The sequence below is a fragment of the Pseudonaja textilis genome, chromosome 2 (genome assembly GCF_049901715.1).
Source record: "Pseudonaja textilis isolate UNSWEBS1 chromosome 2, rPseTex1.2, whole genome shotgun sequence".
NCBI classification, from domain to species: domain Eukaryota; kingdom Metazoa; phylum Chordata; class Lepidosauria; order Squamata; family Elapidae; genus Pseudonaja; species Pseudonaja textilis.
Genome location: NC_141991.1, coordinates 168,527,420 through 168,551,559, shown reverse-complemented (window position 1 = coordinate 168,551,559; position 24,140 = coordinate 168,527,420).

Below are 24,140 nucleotides of genomic sequence, written 5' to 3'. Positions count from 1 at the left end.
GCTGAGGAAAGCATGATTGCATCCTTGCTTCCATAACACTTAAAATTAACAGAGCCATTTGTACAAATAATTACCTAATTAATTCTATCTAAAAAAAAAGCCAGATTGGAAAAATCACACTCTGTCTACCCATATCCTTCTCCTTCCTTTCTATCCTCCTTACAAAGTAGCTATTCATATAAAATGTTGAATATACTTGTAGCAACGTTTCAGCAGAATCTCATCTGCCATCATCAGGCTTCTGTATAGTGTTTGTCTGTGAGTCAAGCTTTCACAGCCATTTTTGTTTTAACTTTGCTGCTAGCCTACGCTGTGCCAGAATGGTTTTTTCTTCATCCTGATTGGTTGGGAGTCTTGGTCTGTGTTTATTGGTCTTGGGGTTTGCTGTGTTCTGCTTGATTGGTGTTTCTAATATCTTCTGTCTGTTTTGTAGCGTTTTTTTTTTTTTTTTTTGTCTTGTCTTGTCAATCTTACACAAGAAAAGACCTGTATATATCCATGTAACATTGAGAGTATCTTGGTGACGTTTTGATGAGGTCTCACTTGCCATCTTCAGGCTGGTGCTTTCAGCTTCGTGCTTGTGCAAGCAAAGCGTGATCAGAGCTGCCATCTCTGTATAAATACTGGTGGGGAGGTATGGTGTGCTGGCTCTGTTGTAAGCAGGTTGGTTGGCTGTGTTGTTATTTCTTGATTGGTTGATGTATATATATCCCTTTACTATCTTTATGAATGACAAATGATAGTGAACATACCTAATACCTCTTCCTGTTCCTATTTCCCCACAAGAACAGGTGAGGTGAGTTCGGCTGAGAGACAATGACTGGCCTAAAGTCACCCAGCTAGCTTTCATATTAAAGCAGGACTAGAACTCACAGAATTCTGGTTTCTAGCCTGGTGCCTTAACCACCAGACCAAGCTGCCTCTCCCAGTCATCCTCTATCTCAGGACTTCTCACCCCTTTCAATCATACCTACCAATCTAAAACTGAATTGTGAGATTTTTTTTCCCCCTCATGTGAGAAACCATAAAATGAATAATTCAAAGCACAAAGGTTGTAAACCTATAATGAGGAGGAATTGGCAAGCAATAGCCTTTAGTCTGTCTATGATTTCAATCCACTTTTGTCAATATTTCCTCTAATGTGCATTTAAAACCAAGGCTTTTTGTTTTGGCTTTTGTTTGTCAGATAATAATCTGGGTTTCTCTGCATTACCGTGCTAATGATTTATTTCTGGATTGGAATGACATGAAGAATAATGCTGGGAAAAGTGAAAAGAAAGAGAAGTTGGCTAGTATCAAGAAGGGTGCACTTGATTATAACGGTGATGGATTGGGAATAGATCAGCTTAGAGGAAGTCTATGTGACTGCTACGAATGAATACCAGCTTGGTGAAACACAGTCAATAAATCACATATATATGTAAATGTGTCTGCATCTCTCTCTCTCTCTCTCTCTCTCTGCATACATATACACAAACACCTACACACCCACAAGATATTAATAAAGAAAGGAAAATATTTCCCTGTTCCAATTTAAAACAGAAAATCAACTTGAAACTGTTACTTACATTTGGTCTTTGACTTTCCCCTTTCTTGTGGTCCTATCAGGATTCTGCCCCATTTTCTTATTTCCATCGTACTATTATTTTGTACATATGGTACCAAGACCATACAAAACTCTTCCATTTGGTTGAAAAGGAAGAGTCCGCTATCCTTCATCACATCAGTTTCTCATTCTATTCCCTAAAAATCAGCTGCATGCTCATCTGTTCATTAAATGGATCAGTGTAATGATGGGCTAGTAAAACCTGTGGATGTAATTATTTCTTTAACTTCACTCGTTCTTTAAAAAAAAAGCAAAGATAATTTATCCTAATTCATATATTTTCTTATTATGAAGTGCAAAGATAGGGGAATTCTTTCTTCCCCAGCTTCCTCTAAAGGATGCCATGCTTCTCTCTTCTCCTACAAAAGCTGTCGTTTTACATTTCCTTCTTTTTGGTAGAATATTAGGAAAAGTTTTCAAATATTTATTTCAGCTGAACTCTTTAGATTTCCCTATAGGGTCTAAAACTAATTTCTTGTCCCTTCCTTCTATACCTGCTGAAAGGATAGTTCTAACAGATTCCCCTCTGCCCCCCCCAAATCATTTAGACTAGGCCTATATTAAACGTAGACGTATTCTCTCTTTGTCACCCTTTCTCTCAAAGAAAATTGAATTTTGTAACATGTAGGTTGCTAAAAATTCCACATCAAACATGCCTTTTCCTCTCTCTTGCTCAGTGAACTATACTTCCTAAAATCCTCAAGGGAAAAGGGCTGTTAAGCCAATTTATATCTATAAAGTAGGTACATCTGGAGTAATTTTAACTCAGCAGTCCTCTAAAACCAATTGATAAGAAGAAATCTACCCACAGTAAAAGATTTCAGTGCTAAAACTGACCATTGTGAAGCAGAGTGCATAGCTTTCAATGTACTTGGAACTATCACAAAGCAAATCAGCTTACTGCCAGCTTGAAGGTATTGTCTGTTCCTTTATCTAGAAGCTTATGAGCTTTATAGATTTATGTGGCACGAAGGGGGCAAATTATTTATAACAGTGTGGACAATGTACAATCCAAGGGGGTTTCCAGGCCTCATCTTAAAGTTTTCCAGCCTTATTTCAAAGCTGCTTGTGAGAAAAGTGGGTTTGTTTTTTCTAAGTCAACCCTGAGGAATACGTCACTTGATGGACAAACCAAACAAGGTCACTCACGTCTGATTTGCATGATTATTTTTTTTTCAGAATTAGGCCATTAGCAGTAATTTGGAAAGAACCAAGACTCAGGAGTGAACTGCTTGGGGTTCGCAGGGGTTCTGCACAGTTCAGAGAACCCTCAAATCCCACTCCTGGCTGGTCCCACCCATCCTTCCCTTTCTCTTCCAGGAGTCCGCACACACCCTGTTTTGGATACAGGTAAGTGCAGGGCGCACACGGACACTCAGGGAGGGCGAAAAATGGGCCTCCTGGAAGTTTGGGAAGGCCAGTTTCCATTTCTGGCTTCCAGAGAGCCTCCGGAGCCCAGGGAGGCCATTCCCCACCCCGCCATGGTGCAGGAGGCCAACTGGGCCATGGCCACCATGGCCATGCACACCCAGCAACTGGGCAGAGAACCTGTTGCTAAATTTTTTGAAGCCCACCCCTGCCAAGACTCCAGATAAAAAAAGCATTATCTCTGCTGATTGTGCTCTAAAATGGTAAGGTGACCAACCATCCTCCTTTAGGGAGGACAGTCTTCCTTTTGTCCTCTCTCGAAAAGTGTCCTCCTACGTGTCCTCCTTTTTGATATTTGAAGACTAATCTGCAAATCTCCATATTTGATCGATGTCGATCCGATCTGTTGTGTGTGATGTGACGTATTTGTATTTGATATGACGATTCATCAAGGCTCGGTACAGTGCGGTGAGACGCGATTATGAGATGCATGCGCTCTACACAGGAGAATTGTTTTGAGAGAGTGCACTGGGCGCAAGTGATTTTGTTTTTTTTTCTTCAATTTATTGAAGTCCTCCTTTTCATTGTAAAAAAGTTGGTCACCTTAAAAATGGATCAGGAACTATTACAACAATACTAGATAGGCTTCATATCTGCCCAAGGAGCAAACTCAGCTTCTCCTCTACATGTAGTTAAGAAATCACTTGTTTTCCCCCCAACACATATCACCATTATGCAATGGCGTAAATCACAGTGATGGGATCATTTGATCGGCAAGGGCTCATTTCATGTCCTGCATAGATTTGCCAGCATGTTCAGGCCAGTCTGACAGCTCGGTTAGCAAGATATATTGCCAGAGACCACTCTAAATCCCCAAGTATTGAAGTAAAACTTCAGTTTTGGAATTGTCTTTGGGAGCAGCCTCACATGCAACAGACATTGCAGGATCTTGAAAATTACCAGAGCGTGGATAACTTTTTATTTGATAAGAATAGTTCCCTGTTAAAAGATGAGATTGTTGATTTATTTACTCCCAGTCTTTTTTAAATGCCCCAACATATCCCCAAGAGGCTTCTAGTAGTTTGCAATATCATATAACATTAATAAAACCAGTACTTAATCAGAACACGGTAAATCATAAAACTATTAATCCACTCAAAGGTGCATTATCGAGCAACTAATCCTACAATTATAATTAAAGATTAAAAGCTCCAAGAAAAACATTTTGCCTTCATCAGTTTTCTAACTCTTCTCAGGGAGAAGGCCAACTAGATGTCTCAAGGCAAACTGTGCCGTCAAAGACAAGACTAGAACTCATGATCAACCATTTCTAGTGTAGTGCCTTAATCATTACATCAGACTGGCTCTCTCATGGCAGGAATAAAGATATCACAGAAGTATTGCCTTCTTATATATAAAGGCAAGGAGAGATTTGTTTTTGCTACTCATTCATTCAATATTAACCAAGTATGACTCAGTCTTCTTTTTTAGAATCAGCAAGGGTCAGCTAGATATGAAGAATGAGAAATCGTATGTTCCATTTTTCCCCCACTGCAGTTTTAAATAAATGATTAAGCATTGATTATTCAAAATCCACTTAATGTATACCTTTAAAAATTATAGAACCATTTTTTCTTGAGTGGGTTTATCAAATATTTTAATATAGAACTTTCTAGGAATCAGCAGTATCACATAGTCTTACAAAATACCTCTATTGCAAGTGGTATATTATCCATATTTATCTATTTTCAATTTTCTGAGCAGAATTTACATCTTTATAAATTTGAAAAATGGTAGGAGACTGCATCCTATCTGGGATGCTATTTGTTTTAAAACATACCTCTTTCAAAAACAAGCCTCATAATTGTTCACCTTACTTTCAAAATCTGTCTATTGCTTTGTTTTTTGTTTTTCAGATGTGGGGAGGAAGTACACAATTGATTTCAAAAGCTTAAATCAGATTTTTAAAAACCTATTTTATCAGGGTTCTCTTAAAACAAAAGGAAATGGGAAAAAATAAGCTGAAATTTTTTTTGTTTATAATATAGGTCACCATACTACATCTGACTGTATAGTACTGTAAACCTCTACTGGCTACCTCAAAATAAATCCACTAAATTCAATGTTTCTTTCAAGCATGTAAGATTATGCTGTTAAAGCTTTTTAAAATGGTATCCATCTAATCCTAACCTTTGGAACATCACAGCTCCCAAGGTGAGATCCACAATGCCCCTCCTGACCTCCCGTAAGGGTCTGAAACCTTGCCTCTGCCAATTAGCCTGGGGCCCCAGTAGATGTGCAACTTTCTGGAGGTGGCTAGCCCTCACCTCTCCCCATGTATTTTGTGCTCCCCATTTTTAACTGTGCTTACTTTATTATTGTTTTTATTGTGTTATCATTTTAATGTCTACAGGTTTTAACATCTGTAAGCTGCCCAGAATCCCTTTTAGAAGAGATAGGTGGCACATAAATAAAATAAATAAATCCAAAAAATACATAAATAAATATATAACTTTAAAAATGCTTTTCTAATACATGAATGTTCTGTCTCACCTGTATCCACAGGTGAGAATCCAAAGTTCCAAAGTTCCAATATTCAAGCAAACAAAACCAGACCCAAAAGAGTTAACCGCTTCTGTTTTCACAGTCCTTGGCAGTCTTCTTGGAATCTGTCTGGCAAGTCTGCACTGTCCATAAATCACGACACCACAGCCAAAAGAGTCATACGCAATCCTTTCACACCCAAATACACTTTGCTTCCAACAAGGATTACGAGCTAGTACGCTTCCTTATATCCCCTGAGGGGGCATGTCAGTCTCACTAATTAATCACTGGCTTGACGCTTCTTTTCAAATTGTGATTGACGTTTCAATCTTCTTCTAGTCCTAGCATCAAGCCAATATCCATCAGTATCATCATCGCTTGAAACCTCTGGCACGTTCTCCTGATTGTCTGTTAACAGCTGAGGTGTAATCAGGGAGGGAGATTCAGGGGAGGGAGAGGACTCCGAAACCTCCAGTAAAGCAGGCTCATCTCTCAGAGCCAACTCCTCCCCCTCTTCCTGACTCCCCTCCAAGTCACTTAATAATGCAGGCTCGAATCTCAATGCCAGATCTTCTTCATCACTCGAGCCTACATCTGCTGACTGACCAGGTTCAAGTCTCGGAGTCACAACACATGAACATCTGTTTTTTCAAATTAAAATGTCATGAGAAAGAAATGCCTTACTTTTGAAGTCAGGCACTAGCTACTTACAGTATGTAGACATAGGATTAATATATGTTACATGAAGACACTTACATTCAACTATTGATAAATCAAAGCAGTTCCTTAACAAAGCAGATTAAAACTATAAAAGGTGTCCTCCAGGGCTGTATATTGCTACCCTTCCTTTTTAATTTTTAAATAAACAACATTGTGGAAGTGGTTAATAATCCTTTTTATGCCCTACCAGTTGGAAGTAGAAATTCCTATTGTTGTAGGAAGTCAACACAGTATTCTCAATATTAATTGGAAAAAGAAGAATCCTGGCAGAATTTAGAACTTACTCTAGGAAGGAATAGTTACAGATTAATTATTCCAAAATCAAGGTAGTAGTATTTGCTAAAAAAAAAAAAAACAACAACAAAGAAATAGATGTAAGGAGATAGAACAAGTGAGGTCATTTAAGTATTCAAGTTTTCTGAGACAATATCACGGAAAACACACATCAGCATCAACAAGAACTACAGCCATTAAATCAAAGAGAGCCATTTGCTCCTTCTACTTAAAAGTAGGATGGTTAGTACAGCCTGTACTTAAGCTGTTTCTGGGAAAAACAATATCACACTTGATATGGGGCCCAAACTTGAGGCTTTGGTAAATTAGAATATTAGAAGTGATCCAGAATAAATCCATTTAAATGTGCTTTCCTAAGTGAAATTTGCCATTGATCAAAACACCGGAAATAAAAAAGAGACACAACTCTAGAATATGCTTCATTGATGGCTATGGCAAATATAATGAAAACTATTTTCAAAATTGGAAAGCTAAAAACACCTGTTTGCTTACTTAAACTAAAAGAGCCCATATCTTGAAAAAAAATCACCTGACAGAATGAATGTTCTTGCTCTTATGATAGCAAGATGATCTTAAGGAATGTCACTGGGTAGAAATATAAAAGCTAAAAAAAATGGGGAAGATTCCTGAAATGGTTCTCATGTACCATTTCTAGCTTTTTATTCTGGCTAAGTTATAGTATGGAATCTAAGAATTGGAAGGGACCCAAAAGGTCGTGAAGTCCAATGCTTTTTTTAAAGTAGAAATCCAATCTGAAGTGTACAATTTCTGCTTGAACAAATTCAATGATGAGAACCCTCATCATCTCTCGAGGAAATTGCTGCTCTTACGTCAGGAAGTTTTTCTTAATAACAGACACAATTTGTTTTCCTGTAACTTAAGATCAGTATTTCAAATCTTTCTGTCTCAGGAGAATAAAGAACGGGTCCTGACCTTTTTCTATTTAATATCCTTTGTGTATTTGGAGGGCGGTGTTATATTCTTCCTCTTCTCAAGTCTTCAACCATTTTCTCAATCTCTCATCAGTTTTAAATCAAAGACTCTTGTGGCTCTATAGAGAGCAATAAATCTAAGGTGCCACAAAAGTCTTTGTTGTTTTTTGCTGTGCTTTTTGCATCCCACTTCTCTACAGAAACAAGCATTAAGATAGCTAAAGTGGCTAAAGTAGAAAAATAGGGAAAAAAATCAGTAACATCAGTTAAATAAAGTCTAAAATTAATCTGGAATTAAAAACCCAGCAAACAAAATGTAACTTGACATCTTTTCCAAATGTGGAGTGGAGGCTAATTTCCACGCCTATAAAAAGACTGCCATTCTGGAAACTGTTTATAAGATTTAACTTCCCAATTCTCTAAAAATCTTGTTGCTATGTTTGTTTAACAATCTTTCTTAAAATATGGAGTCCTGTGTTCAATGTATTGTGCAACAGGTAATGGGATCAACTTAGACTACAGCAGAATTACTATTTTCTGTGTTTTGAATAGTTTTATAAATATGGCCTAAATTGCTTTTGTAGTTATATTATATACAATACAATACAATATATATATATACAATATACAATACAAATACAATATATATATAATATCTCTACATAAATATAGTAATATCTCTACATAAATAATAGCTATCTCATACTACAGACTTATATTCAGTTTGTGGTCAACCGTAATTCCAAAACCCCTTCTATAAATACTGCTGCCAAGCCTGGTATGTCCTAATCTCCCTCTGTGCCTGAGTTTCATTTTCTTAAATAAAGAAATGTACATTTCCCACTATAAAATGTGATGTTATACTCTTCAGTCCATTCCCTCGATCCCTCAGGATGATTTTCAATAATGCTTCTGTCTTCAAAATTTGGTGGGTATTATAGTTTTTGCACCACATGCTGTGTTATCTCCTAATCTGATAAGAGTGTTGTCATCATCTCATTCAAGAAAATTATGGAAACCCTGTAGCAGAAATAGCAGAGCCTATTACTCCTCATACAACTGGAACCTTCCCTTGATTCTGGATTCACAACTATGATACATCATGCATCAAGATTCAGAAGGCACTTTGAGATGAAGTCACTGGAATATTCAATTAACTTTTATACCTCTTCAATTGGAGAGTTGAAAGCAACATCTGGACTTTCCAATTGATGGCAGTAACTCTAGATGGTCTTCAACAACTTTGTTCTGTACAGACATTTGCATACTCGAAATCCGCAGCCCGGATTGGCCAAAGCACACGGCCACCGGATTGGCTGAGTGCGCGGCACTGATTGGTCGCTCGAATCGACCGCGATTGGCTGAGCCGATCGCGGGTGATTCAAACGACCCGATTAACTCGACACGTAGCGCCGGGCGCAAAATGCTTTAAGCCGCGCTCTTTCCCACTGACCCGACTTGTGTTTTTTCCCGAATAAATGAGCTGAACCAAGTCACTGCCTCGCGTCCTTTGTTCGTATGAGAGATACGACACTGGCGACAAAGGTGGGATCTTAAAACAAGTCCCACGCCGCACGTGGCCCACGGAACCGCAACCGGCAGCATGGCCAGCGGCAACGTGCCACCCGCTCCCTTCAACCAAGCTACGGAGGACTGGGAATCATACATAGAGAGATTCCTCATGTTCTTGGAGAGTAGCAACCTCAAGGACGCGAATGGGCAGAGAAAACGAGCCGTCTTCCTCACGCACTGGGCCCACAGTGTTTAAAATGGCAAAGCCCTCGGCAAGCCTCTCGACGTGAAGGCCATGGACTGGGCCGATCTCGAACCGCTGCTGAGGAGCCACTACGCGCCTGCCGTGCCCACCCTCATCCGCCGGCACGAGTTCTACCGCCGTGACCAGAAGCAAGGCGAGAGTGTCAGCAACTTTGTGGCTGACCTCAGGGACCTCGGGGGCCTGTGCGGGTTCACCGATCTCGATGAAGCCCTGCGGGACCGCGTCATCCTCGGCCTCAGGGACCCCGTCCTACAGAGTCGGATCATGGCAAAGGGCGACATCTCCTCGCCGACGCTCTTGCCGAAGCCACCGCAGCAGAGGTGACCCGGAAATCAGCGGCCCAATTGCGGCAAGCCAGCACCGTGGAGCGGCCCGCCACGGCCGAGACGACTGCGACCCCGAGAATCGGCCGAAATCAACCACCGGCGGCCGCATCCACGCACCACGGCGACCTCCGAGTCCCGTCCGAATCGGAAGACGACGAGGAAGACGTCCACCGGCTGCAGACGGGGCGCGACCGGCGCGAACCACGGAACCGAAAATCAAAGTTCCAGTGCGCCGGCTGCGGCGGCGAGCACCAGCGGTCGGAATGCCGGTTCTTCGATGCGATATGCCGGCATTGCGACAAGCGGGCCACATCGCCAAGGTCTGCCGTTTCAAATGAAACCACAGCCCCGACACCGAGACGGCAGCCCGAGGAGACGCGACAACACCAGACGCGACAACACCCCCAAGGAAACGCGACCGAGATCTCGAGAGCCGGTGGAGCCGGAAGCAAGGAGCCGCCGTTTCAGCAAAACCGCCAGCGTGAGGAAACGCACCAGGCGATCGTCGTCGGCCATTCCTCCAACTGGACTGGCCGAAAAGTCCACGTGGAGGTCGCCATCAAGACCGCCCATGCAAGATGGAAGTGGACTCCGGGTCCTACTCTATCCATGGTCGCGTGGCGGGAGATTAAGCGGCTAGTACCCTCCATGAAACGGCACGAGCTGGAGAGCCAGAAGCTCATCCTCAAGGACTACCAGGGGAACCGCATCCCGTGGTAGGGACCGGGCATTTCAAGGTCGCATTTAAGGGGCGCACCGAAATACTTCCCCTGACCATCGTCGAACAAGACCGCCCCAGCCTCCTGGGACTCCAATGGTTCGCACCGCTGGGAATAGAAGTGACCAGCACCAACCACGTCGCCGAGGCAGACTGGGAGGAGCAGCTCGGCGCTGAGTTCCAAGAGGTCTTCGACAGAAACCTAGGCAAGTACCGAGGGCCCCCAATAACTTTCAGCCTTGACCCCACCATTGCTCCCATCCGCCTCAAACCCCAGTGAGTGCCTTTTGCCCTCTGTCCCAAAATCGATGAGCAATTAAATAAGCTCATCGAGCAGGGAGTCCTTGAGCCAACGGACCATGCCCGGTGGGAGACCCATATAGTCACCCCAATAAAACCAGATGGGTGGGTGAGAATCTGCGGGACTATAAGGCCACCCTGAACTGCGCGCTCCAACAAAGCGCCACCCCATCCCAGTAGTGCAGCACCTCCTACACTCACTGGGGGGGCAGGGTTTTCGCCAAACTCGACCTGGCCCAAGCCTACCAGCAACTGCCGGTCGACGAGGCAACCGCAGAAGCACAGACCATAGTCACACACCGAGGGGCATTCCGCTGCAAGAGACTCCAGTTCGGAGTCAGCGTAGCCCCGAGGGTGTTTCAAAGCCTAATGGAGAGGCTACTCTGGGGCATAAGAGGGTAGTACCCTATTTTGATGACGTGCTGGTAGCCGCGACCGACCAGAAACAATTGGAAGGCCGCCTAAGGGAGGTACTGCAAAGATTCCAAAGTGCAGGGCTAAAAGTTAAGAGGGAGAAATGCCAACTGCACACGGCACGAGTTGAATTCCTAGGATACCTCCTAGACCAGCATGGAATCCACCCCACCGAGGGCAAAATCAAAGCTGTCAAGGAAGCCCGAGACCCAGAAACAAAACTGAGTTACAAGCGTTCCTGGGGTTGATTAATTTCTATAATGTTTTCCTGCCCCAAAAGGCAACCGTGGCGGAACCGTTGCATAGGCTGCTCGACAAGGCAGCCACCTGGACATGGGGAAGACGAGAAGAGGATGCGTTCAACAAAACCAAGGACCTTCTCACATCGGACGCTGTCCTCATCCAGTACAGCGAGACACTCCCCATCACGGTAACTTGCGACACATCACCTTTCGGCGTAGGAGCCGTCCTCAGCCACACCCTCACCGACGGAAAAGAAGCCCCCATCGCCTTTTTCTCAAGGACTCTCTCAAAACCCGAAAGAAACTACAGCCAATTGGACAAAGAGGCTCTAGCAATCGTCGCAGCCGTAAAGAAATTCCACGAATACCTTTACGGCAGGGCTTTCTCCATAATCACGGATCACAAACCGTTGCTGGGAATACTGGCGGGGACCGGGCCACCCCAATCATCCTCTCCCCAAGGATGACAAGGTGGTCCGAATTCCTCGCCGCCTACAATTACCGGGCTAGTCCACCGACCCGTAAGTCAATTCCACACGCGGACGCTCTAAGCCGCACGCCATTACCGACCCTGGACGCTGACCCAGCACCCACCACATCCACCCTTAGCATCGAGACTTTACCCAACCTACCCCTAACCGCGTCAGACATTGCCCTAGCAACCAATAAAGACAGACGCCTGGCGCAGGTTCTAAGATGGGTGGGAAAAGGGTGGCCGGAAAAGGACGTGGACGACGAATTCAGAGCTTTCCGGAGTCGACAAACAGAACTATCCACGCAAAAAGGCTGTTTACTGTGGGGGACAGAGTCATAATTCCAGAGAGACTGCAGAAAAAGTCCTGAGCATGCTGCACGAAGGGCACCCTGGCATCGTTAGGACAAAAGCCCTGGCCAGAAGTCACGCCTGGTGGCCAGGGATGGACAAAGAGATCAAGCCTGGGTGGCCTCCTGCAGGCAGTGCCAAGAATCAAGACCAAACCCTCCCGCCGCCCCGGTCCTAGAATGGGAAACCCCCAGGGGCCATGGTCCCGGATCCACATAGATTTCGCGGGACCAACCAGAGGACACACTTTCCTGGTAACCGTGACGCTTACTCCAACTGGCTGGAGGTAAGCAACATGAAGACAACCACCACAGACGCCGTCATCAGAGAACTCAGTAAGCTTTTCGCAACCCACGGCCTTCCCGATGTCATCGCTCTCAGACAACGGCCCCCAGTTCACCGCGTGCCCTTGAAAAATTCTTGGCGGAACGAGGGATCCGGCACATGTTAACGGCGCCAGCGCACCCGGCGGCGAACGGAAGGGCAGAGAAAATGGTCCAATTCACGAAGAAGACCATTCAAAAGATTGAAACCGGGGACATACAAGACAAGATAAACCGGATGCTGCTGATACAGCACATAACCCCGAACACGACAACAAACAGGAGCCCAGCGGAGCTACTGATGGGGAGGAAACTGCGATCACCGCTCGACCGCCTGCACCCCACATACAACCCAGAGAAGCCCCCTGACTCCACCAGCAAACGCAGAACATTCGCACCAGGAGACAGGGTCTACGCAAAAAACCTTACCGGGACCTCCTCTGGGTGCCGGCAACAATAACCAAAGCAACGGGCCCACACTCGTACGCGCTTCAAACAACCGACGGACGAGCGTGGAAACGTCACATCGACCAACTGAGATCAAAGAACCACCGCGGGAAATACAACTGACACGCAAACATCAGACACAGAGGAGAACCGGCAAGACACCAACCAAGAGGGGAGGGAAGGCCCCAAAGAACAAGAAGGACAAACCCACCCAAAAAGAAACCAGCAGTACTCACCATCTGAAGAACCGGAGAGCGACCCACTCAAGCCTCACCTGGAAGGAGCAGCCGAGCCAGCTCAACCGGCCCGGGAAGCCCGAGCGGAGCAGCCTGACAGCTCAACCAGCCCGGGAAGTCCGAGCGGGAGCAGCGAAGCCAGCGGCTCGACCAACCCGGGAGACCAGGAGGGAGCCGCGGCGAGAGGCCTGACTCACCCTTCCAGGCGGTTCCATCAACGAGGCGGAGAGCGACAGGAATCCCAACCGAACCGGCCGACAGCCAGGAAACAACTGACCTGCGCAGGTACAGTCGGAAAGTACGGAGCCCGCCTACTTACGGGACTATGTCATGAGGACCAAACCAAGAGGGAGGGGTGTTCTGTACAGACATTTGCATACTCGAACCGGCAGCCCGGATTGGCCAAAGCGCACGGCCACCGGATTGGCTGAGTGCGCGGCACTGATTGGTCATTCGAATCGACCGCGATTGGCTGAGCCGATGCAGGTGATTCAAACGACTTCGATTACGCAGCGCTCGGCGCAAAATGCTTTTAAGCCGCGCTTCTTCCCCACTGACCCGACTTGTGTTTTTTCCCGAATAAATGAGCTGAACCAAGTCACTGCCTCGCGTCCTTTGTTCGTATGAGAGATACGACAAACTTCCTCAAGTAAGTCAATCCACAGATTTAGGATTAGAGAAAGATAGGTGTTACTTGTAGATGGCAAAGTGCTTTAATCCTCACAGCAATTGTACTCTAAAGAGGATCTTTGGTCCCCCAGCAAGCTTTGTCTTCCTGCCTACCTACAATGGGAATGTCCCTCACCAAAGAGCTCTCCCATTATAACCAATGCAGTTCAGAATTGCTTGATGGTGGCTGCATCACATTTGGATTTTCAATTTTGTTGACAAATTATGTCTGTGCCTTATCTAGGAGCTGTGGTGGTGCACTGGTTAGAAGGCGGTATTGCACTCAAACTCAGCCCACAGACTGGAGTTAGATCCTGACTGGGCTACAGGTTGATTCAGCCTTTCATCTTTTTGAGGTTGGTAAAATGAAGACCCAGATTGTTTAGAGCACTGTGCTGACATTGTAAACTGCCCAAACAGAGCTGTGAAGCACTATGGAGCTGTATACAAGACAAAGTGATATTGTTGTTGCTATTATAGAAAATAAGCTTTTAAGTAAAACAAGCTTATCGTTGATTAATTGAACATTAACACAGGTGCAAAGTTTAAACCTCCTCCAACAACACAACTTGTTCTTTTTCTGGCCCTTCTACTGGAAAAAAGTGGAAGTTTGGCAGTGAATTTGATTTGAAGACTTAAAGCAGGATTTTATAATCCCAAATCTCCTGCCTTTATAGAATGGCTGCTACAGCAAGCACAACCTATCTTTTATCTAATTCCAGAAGATCACAGGGGCAGGGGAGGGAAGTAGAATAAAAGCTGATTCTGGTATCTCAATTACCCCTTTCATCCCCTGGCTTCCTTTCCTTCATAGAAGATTGGTATTTTTGCAATCCTTTAGAAGTCCAAATCCAAATATCAAGACAGAAAGCCAATATTTCAAGAGCCAACACTTTGGGTATGTGCATCATCCAGCACTTAAACAACCTGCAGTTTTTGAAGCTTAACGACCAGCATAGTATATTTATTAGATTGAGTGGAAAAGCAAAGATGAACATCAATGTTTAATGAAGACACTGATTGAAACCACACCCTAAATGCTGATTGCTCTTTTCTGCTCAGGAAGTACAAAACTGCCTTCATCTTCTGTGCTTTGAGATGGTAGCCAATGAGCTAATCAATAGGATTTATTGCATTTCTCAGCAAAGAATAGCTGTGTTTAAGCAAAGTAAAAATATCGAATGCATTTGTCTTTCCATAGTGGATTTGCCATTTCAATCACTATTGTGCTTTGTGGTGAGATAATTTTGCTGTACCTCAGGTCAGTTAAGCAAGAAGAATTTAGCTGAAGTCAAGGGGCTATAAGCTAGCCCAGCTACATGTTTAATTATTTTATTTAAAATATTCTATCTATCCCGTTGTTCTATTTTGAAAAGATTCAAGTTGGCAAAGGATGCATATTGTTCCAAACCAAGGGTTAATAAAGTTAAACTTTCAAGTGCCTAAATTTTAGCTGGGGTTGGATGCAACATATCAACCATTAATCAATCATAATGTTTGGATGCACATCATTATGCCTGGCCCAGAAGTCAGCAAGCTTACATTTGGATCAATGTATGAACCCAACTAAATACGATTCAGAAGTTGTTTTTGAACAGTACCTGAAAGAATGAAAGAAAAGTTTGTCTGTCCGATAATAGGTTTGTATGTTTCATATTATATCCAATCAGTTGGACGTAGTCCATATATTATGTTAGTTTAAGGGCAATTCATACTTATTCTATGAAAATCATCATGTGCTGAGCATTATTAATCTGTTTTTAATGAGGAAGGATCAGACAAGGTTACTAGCACCTGCATCTCTGATGAATAGTTGAAAAATTCAAGTTTATCTTATTATTTTACAAATCAAAGGATATGAACTCCTGAGACACCCTGATTGAATGACTCCAGGAGGTAAACTGAAGTCTTCTCAGGGCCTCAACCATCAATCCAGCAACATAATCCAGCAGTTCATGTAGGAAAGGTGTTGCACCGCAGTCAGGGCACCACAACAGCAACATTCCCATCTGTTTCCTACAACCCAAATCTGATACCCAAGAGAATGGTCATGGGGCTACCTTGACTTTTTTTTTTCCACTCCCTTCTCCAGGCTAAACTTTATTCAGCAGCTGTTGTATACCCTCTTCAATATCTTCTCTGTCCCTTTGTTTAAATAAGTATGAAACAGCAATCTTATTTTATAAAGCTGGCTTATGGCTTTGTAAAATTATTGCGTATTCAACAAATTATTCATGGCAGCGGTGCAAAAGGGGAAGAAAATGGAAATATTCAGAGAAGTGATTTATTCTTTCCATCAACCCATAATCAGGAAAGGAAAGGATGGATGGATGGATGGATGGAAGGAAGGAAGGAAGGAAGGAAGGAAGGAAGGAAGGAAGGAAGGAAAAAGAAAGAGAAAAGGAAGAGAAAGAAAGAAAGAAAGAAAGAAAGAAAGAAAGAAAGAAAGAAAGAAAGAAAGAAAGAAAGAAAGAAAGAAAGAAAGAAAGAAAGAAATGTACCCAAGGTTATACTACTGGTTATACTACAGGTTATACTACTGAGTCTCCATGGAGCAACTACTGTTTGTAAAGGCTCATGTTTTAAACGTTCACCTATTTATCTCTGCTGGCATCCATTTAAAGAGGTGCAAAGCACTTCAAGGAATTCCAGCTAGGTAGATCCATCCAAGTGCATTGCTACATATTATTAAAGTAAAACTAAGAGGATTTTACTGCAGTTTATGGCCAGTCTGCTGACAGTAAACTTCCCACTGTTCGGAGGCAACTGTGAATTATATTATAGCACTTTTCTGTACTTGGCAGAAACACCCACAGCAAAATTTCTATATCTTGTAGCAACCATAGCCTACACTAAGTGCTATTTTATGTGACTACAGGGTTGCATTAGGAATGCTTTTACCATACGGATCACTGATGGAGAGGACAATAATTCATGATAAGAAGATTACTAAAAATCAAAAGGCTGCACTAATATGGAATTTAGGTATTTTATTTAGAGCACTGTTAACAGCACAATTCAGTAAAATATTGGACACTTCTCTAAATATCAAAGTTGCTTAATCTTTTGGGAAATGCTGGTTAGCATCCTGGTTCACCCATTTACAAAAAACTATGACAAGTTCAACCATGGATAAACATGGTTGAATTAAAGTTTTTATCATGTCTTCTGACTGCTGGTTGTTATTCAAGCCTTTCAAAACATCATAAGTAAACTAAAAGACCCAGCAGCCTCAAAAAAAGAAGTGATCTACAATATATAGTGTAATGTCTGCAATAGTCACTGTGTAGGACAAACAGACAGAAAAGTGGTATAACACATTCCTGAACATCAACAAGCAAGAAAAAGACTTTAATTTAATAAAATACTTTAAAGAAAACTTTAATTTCACCATATATGGACAGACTTAACTCTAGTTTCAATTGGGAAACTTTGACCGTCCTAGACCAATCCAAAAGTGCTGGGATATTTGTAAAAGCCTGACTTTGACAAATCAGCTATCAACAGACACAGGGACATAACCTATATCTATATACAACACAAAAGATGCAATCAGCAAACCAAAAGGGGATCAAAAGACCAAAACACCTCCCCAACAATGATCACCACCCAAATTAGCATAGGTTAATTCCAAGATTAACACCAGACCAATACTCCAATCCAGGAACGGCCAAACAAGTCAAGAGTATATAGCCCAGCCACAGAACCTCTAAGATCATCCCCACCAAAATTGACAGGGCAAGTCACTAGAATATAAACGGAGAGCAAATCTCATTCCTTACTAGCATTGATGAGGTTATTTAATTTGGGTAACAAAATGTCTGCAAGAAAACAACCAAGCTCAGAGAGTACCAAAGGCCCAGAGATGGTATTCATCAGGTTCTGACCAGTTCTGAAGAAACAGTAGTGGAAATTTTGAGTAGTTTGGAGAACTGGCAAATACCACCTCAGACTGGGCCCACCCCCATCTATTCTCTGCCTCCCAAGTCCCAGCTGATTGGCTGGGTCTTCTTTTGTTGCCCTGCACAGGAGAATGGAGCTGGAAAGCAGGTTAGTGGGGTACAGGGGGAATGGGATTTTGCAGTAACCTCCCTCTGGAGTGGGGAGAGAATGGGGATTTTACAGTATGCTTCCCCTGCCACGTCTACCAAGCCATGCTTACAGATCCGGTAGTAAAAAAAATTGAATCCCACCACTGCAAGGGCCCCTCATATTTTGTCGCCTGCTGCCATTCCCCTCCTTCTGCGATTGCCCAGGACAGAGGGTACCACAGGAGCAGAGAGTTTTGTCAAAATGCTAAAAGTGGTGCTCTGCCATTGTGACACAGGCTCCATCTCTTTTCATGCATGCATGCAAAGTCTATATACATGCAAAGGATGCAGAGATTGAATTGCAGCAGTGTGACAATTCTACTTCAATCATTTAACATGCAAAATACACACTGCAGATGCTATACTCGATATCAAGCGGTTTTGAATGGGTTGAAGAATAGAAACAGCAATGTGGAAGCTGCCCGATTCCTGTCTAATCTCTAGGAACCTCTCCACCTCCCTTGACATTTTTATAAAAATGTCCACATTTCACATAATGTTTGTGATTAACAGGGATTTTGCAATTATCTTAGCATATTACATCACTTTCCAAAAGAACTGATAATAATATTTGTGAGAGATGTTTCTGGTTTCAAATTTTCTGAGAAATGATCACCCAACTTTAAAACCATCTACCCTTGGTGCATTACAGCTTTGCAGTTTAAACATTAATTTTTCTACGTGGACATAACTATATAAATTCAACAGTGGAAGCCCAGTGATGTAAAATGACTAAAACATTCATTCCCCAAGATCCTTTCATCTTCTGGAACTATGGTGGAGAGGATCTCCCACCTTGTCCTATGTCCATCAAATAGACCAGTGCTCCTACTGCCATCTCTTGCCCTCTCCTTCCCCCCCACCCCTCACCCCAAATGAATTGGTTTACTTTTCCCCTGTTCACATTCCTGATAATAAAAAAAGCAAATCAGCAAGAGAAGAACAAGGCCACAGTGGAGTTCTTGCCTGGTTCCCATTATCTGGTTCCTCTTGTTGGTGAACTAAGGATAGCAGTCACTGCTTAATGGGAAGAAAGTATAAGAATAGTTGTTTATGAAACCATGGTGATCTTGAGGGACAAGCCAGTGGGGGTGTGAAAACAACTACTGAAGTCAGTAGTTCTTAAGCATGGTGGTGACAGTGCTGTGCAGCTGAAAACTGGTTGTTGTTTCTTTCCATGGGACTCCTTCAGTTTGAGCTTGGAAAAAACGGTTTTGTGGAAGAATTATTCCTTCAGAGCATGAATATTCCTATTTTGTGTCCATAATTTCATACATTTCTTACCAGTATTGTATTAACTGAGCTTATAAAACCACTTGGCTTCTTTTCTCAAATAGTTATGAAAGCCTGCTTTAGAATTCCTCCTGTTCAATCCAGTTGATTCATTATTTGGTTGTATGCTTATATAACCCCTACTTCACATCTGACAGATTTGAGGGCGATGTCATTTTTGTTATGTTTGGAGTAATACCCAGATTACACCAGAATATAGGAAAAGGTGAATTCCTATATTTATCTTTCTGGATAACAGAGATCATAAAACATTTTAGAAAGTGGATGCTGTTTATTGGATTGTTCTATTTCAGATCTGGAAAAAAGGAGATAATGTGTTCAGCACATATCAGACAACAAAATGCATTGAATTGGCTCTTGCAAAGTTTTGACACCAACTCTGTCCAGAGACAGTCTATGCTGGCTCATATTCCAAAAAATAACTACAAACAAATTAAAGGCACCCTTGCTTTAACGCTACTGGGAATCCTGGGAGATGTCCTAATCTCATGTACTACCATTTCAATTCCATCAAAACAGACAAGTGAGCTCTACCCTCCTCCCCCACTCCCCCCAAATAAGGTAGAGCTAGCTTGGTCTGCTATTTTCAGTTTTACAGCAGGAATACTTCAACAGCAAAAGAAATGGGCACTAGGCACTGGAGAAGATCCTTATCTAAATTCCATACTGACAATGTTCTCAATCTTGTCCTCAATTAGCAATACCACGATGTCTCTAAGTTCAAGTTGTACTGTATACCAGTTTGCCCAAGCTGATTCCTACCAAATGTATTCAACCTTCAAGTCTCAAAATTCCCAACCAATTTGATAAAGTCCATGCTTGATATGAATTCTGGGAATTCGGTTCCAGACCTTTAAGTCCAGGAAAGTTGAGGCATGTTATAAGCATTTGTAGAATGAAAGACAAAATTAACAAAACAGAGCTCAAGGAAATAATAGTTCTGCTTCGTAATGTCACCCAGAGCTGTAGCCTCCCATTCAATTATGCCAACCATAGTTCTTATTCTTACATGAGAATTTCAGAGAGAGAACAATAGGAAGTAATACAAGATAATGGGAAAATCCATCATGAAATTGAAATGTAGGGAAGTCATGAATGGAAAAGATTTGGCAACTCCACAGCCCAAAACAACCTTTTGAATTGCTCAAAATAAAAGGAATACTAATTCATATTCTCCCTCTGTAGTTTCACAAATATGAACTGGGGTTTGAATATTAATGCAAACCCTATTGTCAATACCCACTCTGTGTGTAATCCTGACATTTGAGAATCACATTATTATTAAAGATTTCACAATTAATTAACAGCTTGTCTGATGCCAGAGAAGAATCTTGAATACACATACAGCTTCTGTGAGTTTGAGTTGAATAGTAGTTCTCACAGTGCATTCTAAGATGAAGTCTATTGCAGACAAGGAAAAAAATATATAATAAAAAGTTTTTTCTACCTTTATGTCTGTGATCCATGCTGACCCATGCAGGAGAATTAGAGGCACTTTAGTTTTGTATGGGAGTCAGCATTAGTTTTTTTAGCTTTTGTGCCTTTTATTTCTTTTATAACCATGTCATTTTGTAGACATTATTCTACTTTCTTACAATGTCTATTGGTAGCAGAATATCCATCATATCTCAAAAAATATTTATCCTTCCCATCTGTGGAGATTCTTAGTCGTCCAGCTCATGAATGCCCCCAAAAAGAAAAAGCACAATTAGGATATCTTCCTCCCCCACTAATTAAACTAATTAAAATAATATAGCAATTATTTTTGTTAAAAAAAAAAACGTTGATAGTGCATAAGAGAAGCTCATCCTGTTGCCCAACTAAATATCCTTAAGTGAAAGGATATTTTATACAATTTTATAAGAGAACTTTCTATAAATAAGGTTGTGTCCCTGTTCTATCATTCTAGCTATTACACAATTTGATTTCCGCTAACGTTTTTACTTAAAGTGAATCTTCAATTCTATTGACTTTCTAAGTAGTAATTATTTCTAAAGCAAACTGAAATAACAGGAGAAATATACTTGAACATCTTAAGATACTAACAATATCAAATTACCAGATCTCAATTGTATACCTCCTCTTAATTTTTTTTTTTAAATGAGAACTTGCTGACTTGCTAGCAAAAATATGTAACTTGTGTATAATATTAGAATGTTTGCCAGAGGTCTGGAAATTTAGTGTTAACACCATTTTTTTTAAAAAAAGGCACCTGGAGAGAGGCAGGAAATTGTACTCCATGTCGGTTTCAGGCAACTTGGTAAAAACAGTAATCAATAAAAAATAATAACTGTGCAATACAAGAAACCTTGCAGAAGAAAAATTCTGCTGGACCTTTTTTAAGTTGTTAAACAGGCACATAGAGTCATTCAGTTGATAGTGAAAAGTTGGACTTTCAAAAAGGCTTTGACAAAGCTGGTCATCAAAGGTTCTTGAGTAACCTTAGCAATCAAGGAATACAAGGGGATATCCTTTAAAAAAAATGCTACCTGGTTAAAAACCTAAAAACAAAAAGTGGAAATAAATAAGCAAATTTCTTAATGGAGAGAAATAAGAATCCCTAAGGATATGTGCTGGGACCAGTGCTTTCCAATTTGTTCATAAATGAATCTAATATGGGTGGCCACATTTGTGGAAGGTGCCAAATTATTCAGGATGCTTACAAACAAATACATTTGAAAAGACCTCCAGAAAGATGTCTTTAAGGGAATGGCCAAATAAATGTCAAAGTAGGCTCATTTAAGTAATATAAAATGATACATGCTGGGACGAATAATCCTAACGTCACATATGCACTGAGGAGGTACAATACAAACTGTCCATAACGAACCAAGGAGAAGATCTTGAGGTCATAGTGGACAGCTCAATAAAAGTATCAACTCAGTGTGTGGAAGCTGTGTAAACAGTAAACTTCCTGATGGTTCTCATTTAAGGAAAAGGATTGAAAATAAAACTGCTAACATCAACACAATGTAATCACCTGGATTGCAGCACAGAGTTCTGGTTGCCACATTTGGAAAGAAAGAAGGTTGAAGAACATTCAGAAGAGTCCAGCCAAATGGTCAGTCAGTTCAAACACCTTCCAAACATTTCAGACCTTTTAGCTCAGAAGAAAGACAATGAGGGGGAATATGATCAAGAGGTATAAAATCATGTGCAGCATGGCAAAAAAGGGGCAGGTATCCTGTCTCAAAACATTAGGACTGAGAGGTCATCCAACGAAGCTGATTAGAATAATATTTAGAAGAAAGAAACGCTTTCTCACGAAGCACTTAATTAACCTGGGGAATTCATAACCATAAGATATGTTAATGGCACTTACCTGGGTGGCTTTAAATAGAATCTAATAAAATAGCATTATGGAGGATAGCATTATCAAGCTCTATTGGCCTTGAAGTCTCAATGTTACAAATTGGGAGCAGATCCTACGAATACCAGTTGTAAGAGAATAATGGCAGGAGAGAGTTATGTCTCTGTCTTCTGTTTGTGGTCACCCTAATGCAGAAGTCCCCAAACCCCTGACGATAGACAGGTACTGATCCATGGTCTGTTAGGGACCGGGCTGAGCAAGCAGCAGACAAGAAAGTGAAGCATCATCCCAAAACCAGAGGTGGGTATTCAGCAAGTTCTGACCAGTATTGGAGAACCGGTAGCGGAAATTTTGAGTAGTTCGGAGAACCAGCAAATACTGCCTCTGACTAGAGATTTTACAGTATCCTTCCCCTGCCACACTCACCGAGCCACACCCACAGAACTGGCAGTAAAAAAATTTGAATCCCACCACTGATCCACACATGTGCGGGATCTAGATTGCATATAAAATCATCCTTCCTCCCCCTGCCCCGGCCGTGGAAGATGATTTTTCTTCTGTAACTGGTTCCTGGTGCCAGAGAGGTTGGGTACCCACTGTGCCTAGTGGATCACCACTGTAAAAATTAAGGTACGCTTGCTATGATTTAGCAAGGTTATGATTGCACGATGCTCTACTTCTGCTCTAGCCAAGCCAATTGCCTTTGACCAGATCTAAGGTGCCGTGAATCTTTGTTTTTCCAGAACTGACAGAAAAGAGCCACCCATTACTCTTAAATCCCAGAATGTGCAATGTAATCTAACATTTGCAACATCTGTCAGTGATTACTGCCATTTTTCCCAACATGGTGGACTTTAGATGCTTTGATATCTTTCAAAGTTTCTGTTAAGTTTGGATAATGAGAGGCTTGACCAGGGCATTGGTGCAACAAAATACTTTATTTAAAAATAAAGGACTGATTGTGCTCGCCCAGCCTGGAACGGGCTCGCAACAACCAGCGACTAACCGAACCCCGCAGCCTGCTTATATAGCCGGCTGCTGGGGATGGTCAGCCAATGGGGAAGCAGCAAACGCCCCCGCAGCGTGAGCGGACCTGAGTGGGAACTGTGGAGAGTTCCAGGGACATAACACCCCTTCCCCCCAGATGCGAACACGCATAATCGTTCAAATAAGCTGGAGGTCTGTGTTGGCGCCCTGAGCGACGTAACTCTGGTAAGTTGACCACTGGCCCAGAGTCCGAAGTGGATGGTTGAACTGGTGTGGGAACGCGAGCTTGCCCAGCAGTCTGCGTTGGCCCGGGAGTCGAACAGCTGACCGGTAACAGTGCGTCCTCGTTCGTTGGCTCGGGTGACATACCCGTCTGGTGGTCTCTGTCTGTGCCCACGCTTCCCGTCTCCCATGGTGGTGGTGAGGGATCTCTGGGACTGAAGTCGAAGGAAGTCTGGTGTGGTGTCTGTGTGCTGGACTGTGCCCATGACCCTGCGCTGGTAAAAGTGTCTTGGCGCTTACGTAGCTGGTCCAGGTGCCTTTTCCAGATGCGGCCGTCCTCTAGCTGGACTCTGTATGACCTGGGACCGGTGATGGCTACGACCACTCCAGGGATCCACAGGGGGTCTCCAGCATAGTTCCTAGCGAAGACACGTTCCTGCAAAACAAAACCTCTGACCCCCGATGATGAAGCAAGGGGCGAGTCAGGGCAGTAATTTG